The sequence below is a fragment of the Equus caballus genome, chromosome 30 (assembly GCF_041296265.1).
Source record: "Equus caballus isolate H_3958 breed thoroughbred chromosome 30, TB-T2T, whole genome shotgun sequence".
Taxonomy (NCBI): domain Eukaryota; kingdom Metazoa; phylum Chordata; class Mammalia; order Perissodactyla; family Equidae; genus Equus; species Equus caballus.
The window spans coordinates 12,787,141-12,799,675 of record NC_091713.1 but is presented as its reverse complement, the minus strand read 5'-3'; positions in this window follow the sequence as shown (position 1 = coordinate 12,799,675).

The following is a 12,535-nucleotide window of genomic DNA, read 5'->3' as shown; positions in this document are numbered from 1 at the left end:
TCTCAGCAAAAACTACATATATATATATACATATTTATTTGACATATAACATTGTGTCAATTTAAGGTGTGCAACAAGATAATTTGATACATTTGTTCTATGATTGCCATTGTAGCAATAATTAGCACCTCCATCACGTTACATAACTACCATTGCTTTTTGGTGGTTGGAATAATTGAGTTCTAGTCTCTTAGCAAATTTGATGATTATAATACAATATTGTTGTCTATCTTCACCATACTATGCATTAGATCAGAGCTTTAAAATTTAAAAAAGAAGCCAGAAAGCCAGCTAGATGAAACTTTTAATTTTTCAACGTTAGCAACTAATTTAAAACCAAAGTTTTCAACAGTTTGTTGGCCAAACAAAGCATTTCTACAAGCTGGATTTGTCTGGATCTGAGGGCGTCCAGATTTTTACTCAGCACTAAATGATGCTGCAAAGTACATAAACTGTGGGTGTTAACCTGTTTTCATGGTTTTATCGCATTGAATTTTTAAACCAGACTTGAAAACCCAAAGCATTTAAAGGGTCAGTTAATGGCAACTTGGCACAGCAGACAGGCTGCACGTGATGACTCTGAGGTTAGAAGTCTAGCCCCAGGATTGAAACTGACTTCTTCAGTGACCTTGAACAAGGTCATTAACTAGGAGTTTGCCTCAGCATCTGGGTCTGTAAAACAAAGATAGCCACTGCTAAGCTACTGTGAGAAGAACTAATGGAAGGGATTTAAAACGTTTAGCTCCCTCCCAAAAAAGTGCTTCAAGAATTCACAATACTTTCTGTCTATAATTTTAAAGTTTGTCTCATCTGGACAGTTCCCATAAATTTTGCCAAAATTATCAGCATACTACGAAACCTAAAAATCACGGTTAAGCACTATCAACTGAATGCAAGCTTTTGCAGCATTGTAAAAAAAAGATACTCCTTTTATAAACTACAACACATGCATTTTCCAGGAAAGAATACTTCTGCTTAAGTCAATATTTTTTTTGACCCCTTACGCTCTGAAACTAACTTCCTTTAAAGTACAGTAGAAAAATGAAAACGTAGTCAATATTTTAAGCCTCACAAACAAATAAATTGGTGGAAGAAGCTAATACTCACCTCTCTGCTTGTCCACTCATGTCTGTGGATGACCCTTGGGTCAAGCCCATGAGGAGTGCTCCTTTATGCCGCTCCTTATCCGGAGGGGGCACTCAGTCAACTGTAATAGCCTCTTTTTTAGTTGGATGCCAAAATATATTCAATATTCCCATGCCGTATTTTATAAACCTAGATAGGAACTGCACAGATATGCAAAATAATTATAATTTTAACAGTTTCGGTCCAATTAATAAATTTTATATACGCCCAAATTACTGGTATATGGTACCATATTTTCCCTAGTCATCAGTACAAAATTCTTTTTCCCTTTTGATATGGTTTTGTTTTGTTTTTAAGGACTCTCGTCAATGTCGTCCAACCTATCAATGGAATTAAAAACTTATCCTTGAGTTTCTCATTTGCAAACTTTGTGGTTTTTCTTCAGCGTTATAAATTAGTTGATCGCTCTTCTCAAACCCGTACAGCTACTTTCTCTAAAGAACATACAGCATTGATCCTACAGAATCACGGTGCACACTTCGTTTCTGCGCATCGTAAGCATGGTGACGTCCCCCACCTCATCCCCACTGTTCACCCCGTCCCTTCTTCTTCAGCCACAGATCACCTGCTCCAATAATTTCGCCCTTGTTTGCTACATTCTTATCTGTGCTCTTTCTCGGCATGCCCCTGCGTCACAGGGACCTGACTCATTTGGCATCTGTGTGCATTTCTGACCCTCCAGCCTCCTACACGTGGCTCGCCCACTACTCTGCCCCAGCCAGTCTTCTGACTGCATGCTTTGTCTCCCTTGCCCACCCCCAAACGCCATCCCTTGTTTTTTGTTGACCTTTATGCTCAGAACTGCCTCCCACGAACATTCATAAACCTCCTTACTAGCCTCCCTCAAATCTTTTCTCCAGAAGGGCGTGCTGGTCTGCCAGCGTCCAGCCTTTTGTGCCTGGAGGTCACACTCTTAGCTGTTCCTGGCCCTTTTATAGCCAATTCACTTTTATCCCCGAAAGATTTTATTTGGAGTCTTGATTTTTTCTGGATATTTTCTTCACCGAAATAATCAGGGAAGCTGCAGTAGTATATGTGAACCAGGCATAACATTTGTTTGTAAGTAAATTATGCAAACACATGAGCAGGAATAATACTGCTGCCTGATGATCATATGGAACAATGATAGCAGAAACAAAATCATTTCTCACACACAAGGGAAACTTATGTCTTTGCTATGCTATTTTCATAACCACTACTATTAGGAATTTTGAACTTTTTAATGAAAGCGCCGGGTTGACATTCTAAAAGGCTTTTTAGATTTGCCTTTATTATAGACATAAGAATACCTCATTCTCAGAATCGTTGAGTAGTTTCACTCTATATAGTACCTAAGACTGAAATTACATAAAATGGCATACCTTTACATGTCTTTGAAAGCAAACTCTATTGTATCTTTTTCGACTAGGGCAATCAGCAAACTAGCTTTTGGAGGAAGCATTTGTCATCCACTTGCTGCAATAAAACATCATGCAGTTCCCCAAACTGAAATTCTGTATGTCTAAATTCCCTGTGATCAGATATGAACTAATGCAAAAATAATAATAATCAATAGAAGCTGCAAGCTTTGGACTCATTGCAAAGTAAGGTCGTAGGGCAGGCAGCCAAACCTCTCTTCAGACGGACAGCTCTCAGTCTGGGAAAAGATTGACGCTAAATAAATAGTTCTCTGCCTTGTCCAAAGGCTCAAAAAGGGCCCTTTGTCCTGAATTATAAAAGTGGTGAAAAGAAAATGTGGAGGGTTCAGGTCTTCGTGTGCTCTCCTCCAAACATTCCATTGGGCACGAGCTCCCCTCTCTCTCAGCTTCCATTGTGTTTACACTCTGTGTCACTTATTCTCACAGCTAACCATACAGTCTTCTCTTTCTCTGCGTGTTTGTCTTTCTGGCACATTCTCATGTGGAAATGCTAGAGGCAGGGACTACAGAGTATATTCCCTTTGCTTGTCACTTCAGCATTAGTGCAATGCAAATGGGAGGTACGTGAATTCATTCAGCAAATGATTGCTGTGTATCTACTGTGCACCAGGCCCTGTGAGGAGTCCCGGAGACACACCGGTAAACAAGTCCTGCCCCAGAGAATGAAAATCCAGTGGGAGAGAGACAGGCAAGCAAACAGTACCATAAGATATGAAACGTGTGATGGTTGAAGCCGGGATTAGGATCATAAGAGCACATTTGGAGGGTCCTGAGCTGGTTGTAAAGAGTCCAGGATGGGCTCTTAGATGAAGTGACTTCTAACCTGCAATCTGGAGATGACTAGGACGTAGCGCGGTAAACGAGGGTTGGAGGAAGCAGAGGGGCTTTCCAAAGAGTAAACTGCGTCCCCAGAGGGGAGGGACAGCAGAGCGCGTTAAAGGAATGATAAATACTTCAGTACACTTGGGGTTTGTGGTGCTGGTAGGATTGGAGATGGGGGCCTGGAGGTCAAAGGTGAGCAGAGACCAGGAGACACAAGTTTGTTCTTGCATCTTGAGGATAACGGAGCGAGTGGAAGGCTCCGACCAGGTGTGTGACGTGATCCCTGCTGGGCTTTGGGAAAGTCTTTCTTTCTTTCTTTCTTTCTTTTTTTTTTTTTTTTGAGGAAGCTTAGCCCTGAGCTAACTGCTGCCAATCCTCCTCTTTTTGCTGAGGAAGACTGGCCCTGAGCTAACATCCATGCCCATCTTCCTCTACTTTATATGTGGGATGCCTGCCACAGCATGGCGTGCCAAGCAGTGCCATGTCCGCACCCGGGATCCGAACCAGCGAACCCAGACCGCCGAAGAGGAATGTGTGCACTTAACCGCTGCGTCACCAGGCTGGCCCCTGGGAAGGTCTTTCTGGCTGCGCTGTGGCGAGATGGATGGGCTAGGGCTCCGTGGCTGTGGCGTGGTCCAGGTGAGAGAGGAGGGCCCACGTTAGGTCATGGTCGGGGTGGAGAGAAGTTGTTGCGCTTGCTTCTTAATTGGCATGTAGGGTAAACGGGAAAGACCTGGTGGACGATTATGTGCGAAGACTATGGGAGCAGAAGGAGGATGGAGAGGACACCCACGTTTCCAGTTTAGTCAACTGAATGTGGGCGACTCATTCTAGAGCAGCGGTTCTCAGGGTCAGGGCCAGCAGCGTTCCTGTCACTGGGAACCAAGGAAAAATGCGAATTCTCCAGCCCCACTCCAGACAAGTGACTGAGAAACTCTGGGGTGGAGACCAGTGATCTGTGTTTGAACAAGACTCCCAGGTGATTCTGATGCTCAAGGTTGAAAACCCGTGTTCTAGCTCAGCGGTCTTCAAACAGTTTTGCTCAGTTCCCTAAAGAATGTTTGAAGAAATATGTACCAGTCACACATTTCAAATTTGACATCTAAAAGTTTTCTTTATACATCTAAATATTTGCAAAGGATGTAATTTTCAGCATATTGAAATATACTGTCTCTCTTTCTTTTTTTTTTAAAGATTTTTAAAAAAATTTTTTTCCTTTTTCTCCCCAAAGCCTCCCGTTACATAGTTGTATATTCTTCATTGTGGGTCCTTCTAGTTGTGGCATGTGGGACGCTGCCTCAGCGTGGTTTGATGAGCAGTGCCATGTCTGCGCCCAGGATCCAAACCAACGAAACACTGGGCCGCCTGCAGCAGAGCGCGCGAACTTAACCACTCGGCCACGGGGCCAGGCCCCTGTCTTTCAAATACATTCAATGAAATCAAAATACTCTAGCAATTACCATCACACATTGAAAAAATGAAAAAACTCTTTTTTTAACAACTAGAAATTTTATAATGTACCTTCATCCTTGACTATTTGTATCCTTTTAATTTCTTTTACTGAATTTTATATTCTATTCTATTAATCAACTTACCATACTTATCTGCAACAAAATGTGAATGTAATAAAATATTTATCTTCAATTTAGTTGTAATTATTTTAGTACATAATTGATATAAACAACATAACTATTTTTATAATTTTGATAATAACTATTAAACACAAAAAGTAAAATATTCTTGAAATATATCTCCTAATGAGATGAAAGGGCTTTTTAAATTTAGTTCATGGATGCGAATGAATCAATGGATGAGTATTACATGTTAATAAAATTAGGCAAACTTCAGCATCAATTCTATTACTATTTCTTATTAATGAAATTTTTTTTTAAAAAAACTAAACACCTGGGGCCGGCCCTGTGGAGTGGTTAAGTTCATATGCTCTGCTTCTGCAGCCCAGGGTTTCGCCAGTTCAGATCCTGGGCGCAGACGTGGCACCACTCATCAGGCCATGCTGAGGCGGCATCCCACATACGATCAGAGGCACTCACAACTAGGATACACAACTATGTACTGGGGGGCTTTGGGGAGAACAAAAAAAAAAAGATTGGTGACAGCTGTTAGCTCAGGTGCCAATCTTTAAAAAACAAAAACACGGGGTGGCCCGGTGGCGCAGCGGTTAAGTGCGCATGTTCCACTTCAGTGGCCCGGGTTCGCTGGTTTGGATCCCAGGTGCGGACATGGCACCGCTTGGCATGCCATGCTGTGGTAGGCACCCCACATATAAAGTAGAGGAAGATGGGCACAGATGTTGGCTCAGGGCCAGTCTTCCTCAGCAAAAAGAGGAGGATTGGCAGCAGTTAGCTCAGGGCTAATCTTCCTCAAAAATAAATAAATAAATAAATAAATAGAAAACAAAAACTAAACACCCTGTTCCTATACTAAGCAGAAGGAATGAAAGGAGTTTTATTATAGCGATTCTACTTAATTCTCTTTAATCCTTCCAGAATATAAGACAAAATATCATGGACTCACCTATCATCAGAAATGTGTAATGACCTAGATCCCCCTGCAATTCTGTTGAAAACAAAGAAGTAAAAATAACCAGACTTGCAGTGGGACTTGCTACTCAGTCTTCGGAGTTATCAGAATTTTTCATGAGTGACTGAATATACATACGGACAATGGCCAGATCATATGCAACGACAGAACTCTGACCCACAGCCTCGGCAGCAATGGGCACGAACAGTCAGGACTGTTCAGTGGTCAACGACTCCAGCTTCCCTCTTCCAGCTCCTCCCTCCCCTTTCAAGTCAGGACCAACCAGAGAAAGTCAAATATGCTCCTGAAACCAGTCACCTAAGAGGACCGCCTCCAGCTTCCTCACGCCAACAGCCTCCCACCACAGAGCACCCGAAGGCTTCCCTTTGTCTCTATAAACCTTTCCCACTCCTCTGTCTCAGTTTGAGTCTCTACTAAATGCAAGGGACAGTGGCTGAGTTGCTTGCTATAGCAAGCTCTGAGTAAACAGTCTCTGTTTGTTCTCATTTAGATGTTGTATTAGTCAGGGTTCTCCAGAGAAATAAAACCAAGAGGATATATATAGATATATAGTAAGAGATTTATCGTGAGGGATTGGCTCATGAAGTTATGAGGGCTAAGTCCCACGATCTGCCATCTGCAAGCTGGAGGCCCAGGAATGCTGGTGGTGTAGTTTCAGTCCAAGCCCAGAGGCCCAAGAACAGGGGAACCAATGGCATCAGTCCCAGTCTGAGTCTGAAGGCCGAGAACCATGCGCGCAGATGTCTGAGGGCAGGAGGAATGGACGTTCCAGCTCCAATGGAGATAGCGACTTCTCCCTTCCTCCGCCATTTTGTCCTGTTCACACCGTCAAAAGCTTGGCTGATGTCCACCCACATTGGTGAGGGTGATGTTTGTTCAGTCTACCAACTCAAATACTAATCTCTTCCCGAAATACCCTGATGGACACCTAGAAACCATGTTTCCCCAGCTCTCTGCGCATCACTTAGCCCAGTCAAGTAGACACAGAAAGTTAACCCTCCCAGATGTCCTTGGTTCATTTCCACATTCACTTTCTCAGCACCACCACCCTGAGCTAGAATTGCCCCTTATTTGACATGCCGGAGGTTTTTACACCTGGGAGCAACGCAACGCATCAAGATTTGGGTTGGGTGAGAGCTATGCTTTCTTTCGTAAAGAGAGAAAAGGACAATTGTGAAAGGGAGGTGAGAAAGAAAAGGATGATATATTCACTTCAGAGGATACTCAGACAATTTGAGAAAACAGGACACATGGGAGATTAGGATCAGGAAGATCACTTCTAAGAATGAAGTAGCCCAGGAACCCTTTGGAAAGTCTTCAGGTATTCCCAGGGATACGTCTGTGTGTTTGAAGACTACTAATCCAGACAAAGGTGGATGGCTCTCCTCAGCCAGAGGGGAGCCAACAGAGAGGACGGGTGTCCATGCAGGTGACTGTGTCAGTTTCATAGCAATCGTGGCCTCCTCTGCCTGTTGTGCTTTCCCACCGCTTCTGCCACCACCTATGTCACAGCAGACTTCTTCCTGTGTTCACATCTCAGCTTCAATGCCATCTCTTCAGAGAAGCTTCCCTGACCGCCCCCTCTCTAGTAGCAACCTCATCCGTTATCACACGTTCTCAGTTTTCACTGTCTGATAGTTCCCCTGCCTCTCCCTTCCTCCCTCTCCGCCCCCCTCACCTCCTTATCTGTCTTTTAATTTTTCCCACCTAGAATGTCAGCTCCGTGGGGCAGGAACCACTTTACCTCCAAACCTAGGGCAGTGTTTAGCCCATAGATCGACACTCAATATGTATTTGTTGAATAAATAAACAAAAAAAAAAATTTAAAGAATGTCAAGAGGTGGAGGATGTTCCTGTGTGGTGGCTTGTAATTTCTCTGTGAAGCAGGAAGCCAAGTCATTTGTTGACAGTAAAGGTAGAGATGGCAGGCAAGTTGAAGAGAGTGGAGTTTGGGGGGTGGGAGAGGAGGAGAGTGAGGACAATGAACATAAAAGAGTTGTTGGCCACAGGATAGCACAGACACAAATGATTGGATCAATGGATGAATGAGAGCACACCATTCAGCTGCCATTGTTTTGAAACAGATTTCTGAGAAACTGTGCTAAGTTTAGTCACACAGTATCTGTGCTAGACAGAATAGCAGCCTCTCAGAGATGCCCATGTCCTAACCCCCAGGATCTGTGAACATGCTACTTTACCAACAAAAGGGACTTTTGTAGAAGTGATTAAAGTTTGAGGAACTTGAGATGGAAAGAGTATTCTGAATTATGTGGGTGGGTGGGCCCATGTAATCCCCAAGGTCCGTATTCGTGAAAGAGGAAGGCAGAAGGATCCCAGTGAGAGGAGATGTAAAGACAGAAGGTGCAGTAGGTGCTGGAGGAAGGGGCCATGAGCCAAGGCATGCAGGCGGCCGCTAGAAGCTGGAGAAGGCTCCCCTGGAACCTGAGAAGGACCACAGCCCTGCTGACACCTTAATTTTAGGACTTCTGACCTCCAGAACTGCAAGATAATACATTTTTGTTGTTTTAAGCACTAAATTTGTGGTGATTTATTACAGCAGCAATAAGAAATCCACACGCTCACTCCTTCGGTTCTATGTAGATGGTGCTTCTCACACTGTAATGTGTCGTCATCTGGGATCCTGTTAAAATGCAGCCTCCCAGGGGCTGGCCCCGTGGCCGAGTGGTTAAGTTCTCGAGCTCTGCTGCAGACGGCCCAGTGTTTCGTTGGTTCGAATCCTGGGTGCGGACATGGCACTGCTCATCAGACCACGCTGAGGCAGCGTCCCACATGCCACAACTAGAAGGACCCACAACGAAATATACAACTATGTACTGGAGGGCTTTGAGGAGAAAAATTAAATCTTTAAAAAAAAAAAATGCAGCCTCTCATTCAGTAGGTCTGGGGTGGTCAGATCTGAGATTCTGTGTATCTCACAAGCTTCTAGATGAAGACAAAAGAGAGAAATAGTTGTTGACAGCATGTATGTCTTTCATTCGTGTAGTTTCCCCAAATTTATATATAACAATTGCCTTTTACAAACACAGAAATACCACGAGGCAGATACTGATATTTCCCTTTACTGACCAGGAAAGTGATATTCAGAAAGGGTAAGCAACTGGCCTAGGCTGCACAGCTGCTCTATTCTAGTCGGCTTATGACAGAATCAGGACTTGAGCTCAAGCTTTTTGTGTCCAAGTTCCTATCACCACAACAAAATCAATGTTTGAAATCAAGATCCAGAAACAGCCAGTGAATTCAGAAGCCACAGTGTCACTCAAGGATGAGATGCACAAAGTGCCTTAGAGGACCAGCAGTAATTCCTGTGGAATTTAACTGACCCAAGAATGGACAGGAAACAGATGGGAGCTGTTACGTGATCTTTCTGCTTTGGGACTTCAACACAATGACCACGCTTCGGATCATCTCGGATACACTTGCAGTGTGAAGCAAATTGCTTCAATTTGAGGCATTTTGTCACATTCTGCCATCTCTTCCTGAAACTTTGTGTTGTATTCAGCATTTATTGAGCACCTGCTGTGTGCCAGAGCACCATGCCAGACACTACAGCCTCAAATATAAATAAGACATTGTGTCTCTGTGCTCTGGAAGTTTACTGTGTGGTAGCAAAGAGAAAATACAAAAAAAACCCCCACAAACCTATATTTCGATGTATACGATTATAGAAGTTTGAAAGATTGGAGGAAAGGTTGATTAACTCTAGAAAAAGAGGACATGAAAAGAAGGATTTTTGTCAGAGGCAATTGTATATTCCAAAAAGTCTATTGAGATTTTTCTGTTCGATTCATTAAAGTCACAGATTCAAAACTCTAATTCTTCCCAAAGCTTTAAAGTCCACATTACAATATTCTTATTCTATTTTGAGCAATTATTAACTGTCACTTGTAGGGGGCCCTTTTTACACATCTTATGACTTTAAACCTTTAAACTGCGTTTGCAAATTTAATATAGCCCATTTCCTTTACCAGTATTTTGACCTAATAAACAAAATCTAACTGACTACTAGCTAATTCTGATAATTGTAATAAGTTGAACTTATAAGTAGAGTGAAGTCTAAGGTCACAGAAATGTTCCAGTTCAGGAAGATTTCAACTTAAAATCACAATCTAAATAAATTACTCAATCTTGCGTTTTAGAGTTATAAAGCTGAAGTTCTAACAGGACAAATTATTTTACACATTAAACATAAGAAAAGATATTCATGTATATTCCTTAACACAATAATATTAACACTATGGTTTGATTTTCCTAAACATTTAGAATCTTCCCGAAACTGAGAAGATGCTTACCCACTAAGAAAGACAGTTACACATGTCAGCGCAGGTTCACCAATTGTAACAATGCACCACCGGGGAGCAGGATGTCCGTAGTGGGGGAGGTTATCTATATGTGCGGACAGGGGGCATATGGAAATATACCATACTTTCTGCCCAATTTTGCTGTAAATCTAAACAGCTCTAAAAAATATAGCCTATTAACTCATTAAAAAAAAAAAGAAAGAAAGACAGTTACCATCTCTGTTAATATGAGATTTTGGTTGGGATGCTACGTTATTGTCCACAATCCTCAATCCTATTTATAGTTGCTGTGTCAATGACTCCCTAATTTCAAGAGGTAGGCTAGGGGCTGGCCCAGTGGTGCAGCGGATAAGTGCGCACGTTCTGCTTCAGAGGCCCAGGGTTCGCCGGTTCCTTGGTGCGGACATGGCACTGCTTGGCAAAGTCCTGCTGTGGTAGGCATCCCACATACAAAGCAGAGGGAGATGGGCACGGATGTTAGTTCAGGGCCAGTCTTCCTCAGCAAAAAGAGAAGGATTGGCAGCAGTTAGCTCGGGACTAATCTTCCTAAAAAAAAAAAAATTGACTATTAAAAAAAAAAAAAGAGGTAGGCTATGCCCCTGCATTCAAATTATACTCATCACCTAACTCCTGGGTCTCTGACAGACTCTATAGGTACAAGTTGATCACTTAATTGGATTCTGCATGGTTTTGGCTTTTCAGATATGTCAATGTTCCTTCTTTACATGGAAAGGTCTCTGAACCTTACTAAAACCCTGTGTTATTTTGTCTATTTATTTTATATGTTTCATAGGCCCACACAAAACAGGTATGAAAAGTATATTTCTTTGAAACCTTTGAAGGTTTTCTTTGATGGGTGATTGTCATTTACAGGGTCATTTTAATAACAATGGTCCTCCAATCTAGGAGCTTACAGAAGAGATGTAACTAAGCAATCGTACTATCGGGAGAAATATTCAATCATAGAGGAAGCTCACATAAGACGAAAAGATCAGAGGATGAACTAACTCTTGGTGGGTAGAGGGATCGCTTGATGACTGAGAAGAGTTTAGAATGTGAAATAGGCAAATGCTAGGCAACTAATGGAGAAAGAAATTCCATAAGGAATGAAGTACGTCCAGATGCATGCAGAGTAGTTTCTCCTAGAACGGTGCCTAACACCTTGCGTAGCGCTCAATGCTTATTTCTTGAGTAAATGAATGAATACATGAATTGTGAATGAATACATCTTAAAGTGCTCATAGAAGAACATTAGTTTGGGAGCCGGCCTAGCGGCATAGTGGTTAAGTTTGCATACTCTTCTTCAGCGGCCTGGGGTTTGAGGGTTTGGATCTCGGGCACAGACCTATACTGCTCATCAAGCCATGCAGTGGTGGCAACCCACATACAAAAAATAGAGGAAGGTTGGCACAGATGTTAGCTCAGGGCCAATCTTCCTCACACACTAACAAAAAAAGATCATTAGTCTGGTAGTGCTAGAGTATGAAGTACAAGGTTGGGTTATGGATTTTGACTTATAGTAAAATAAAACCCATCCCCCTGCTTAAAAATTCACTGTGGCCCACCTGTTCATCTATCCCCCTCTCCCAAAACCCCTGGCAACCACTGATCATTTTACTACCCATATAGTTTTGTATTTTCCAGAATGTCATATTTTTAGACCAAGTAATATGTTGCTTTTCACACTGGCTTCTTTCACCTAGCAATATGCATTTCAGACTCCTCCATATCTTTTCGTGTCTTTTTTTTAAATCTCTGAATCACCTTCCATTGTATGGACATAACACACACTGTATCCATTCACTGATTGAAGGCCATCTGGTTGCTTCTGATTTTAGGTGATTACGAATAAAGTTGGCATAGACACTGATCTGCAGGATTTCATGTGAATATAGGTTTTCAAATAAATTGGGTAAACAAATGCTGGATCATATGGTAAGAGTACATTGAGTTTCGGAAGAGACTGCTGAACTGTTTTCCAAAGGGGCTGTACCGTTTGCATTCCCAACCAGCAATGAATGAGAGTGCCCTTTGCTTCCCATGCTTGCCAGCGTCTGCTTTGGCCAGTGTTCTGGATTTCAGCCATTCTAAGAGAAGTGGAGTGGTATCTCACCGTTGTTTTAATTTGCAATTCCCTTTCACAAATGACAATGAGCATCCTTTCATATGCTTATTTGCCATCTTCCATAGTGAGGTGTCTGTTCTGATCTTTTGCCCATCTTTTAATTGGGCTTTCTGTTTTCCTATTGTTGAGTTTTAAGAGTTCTT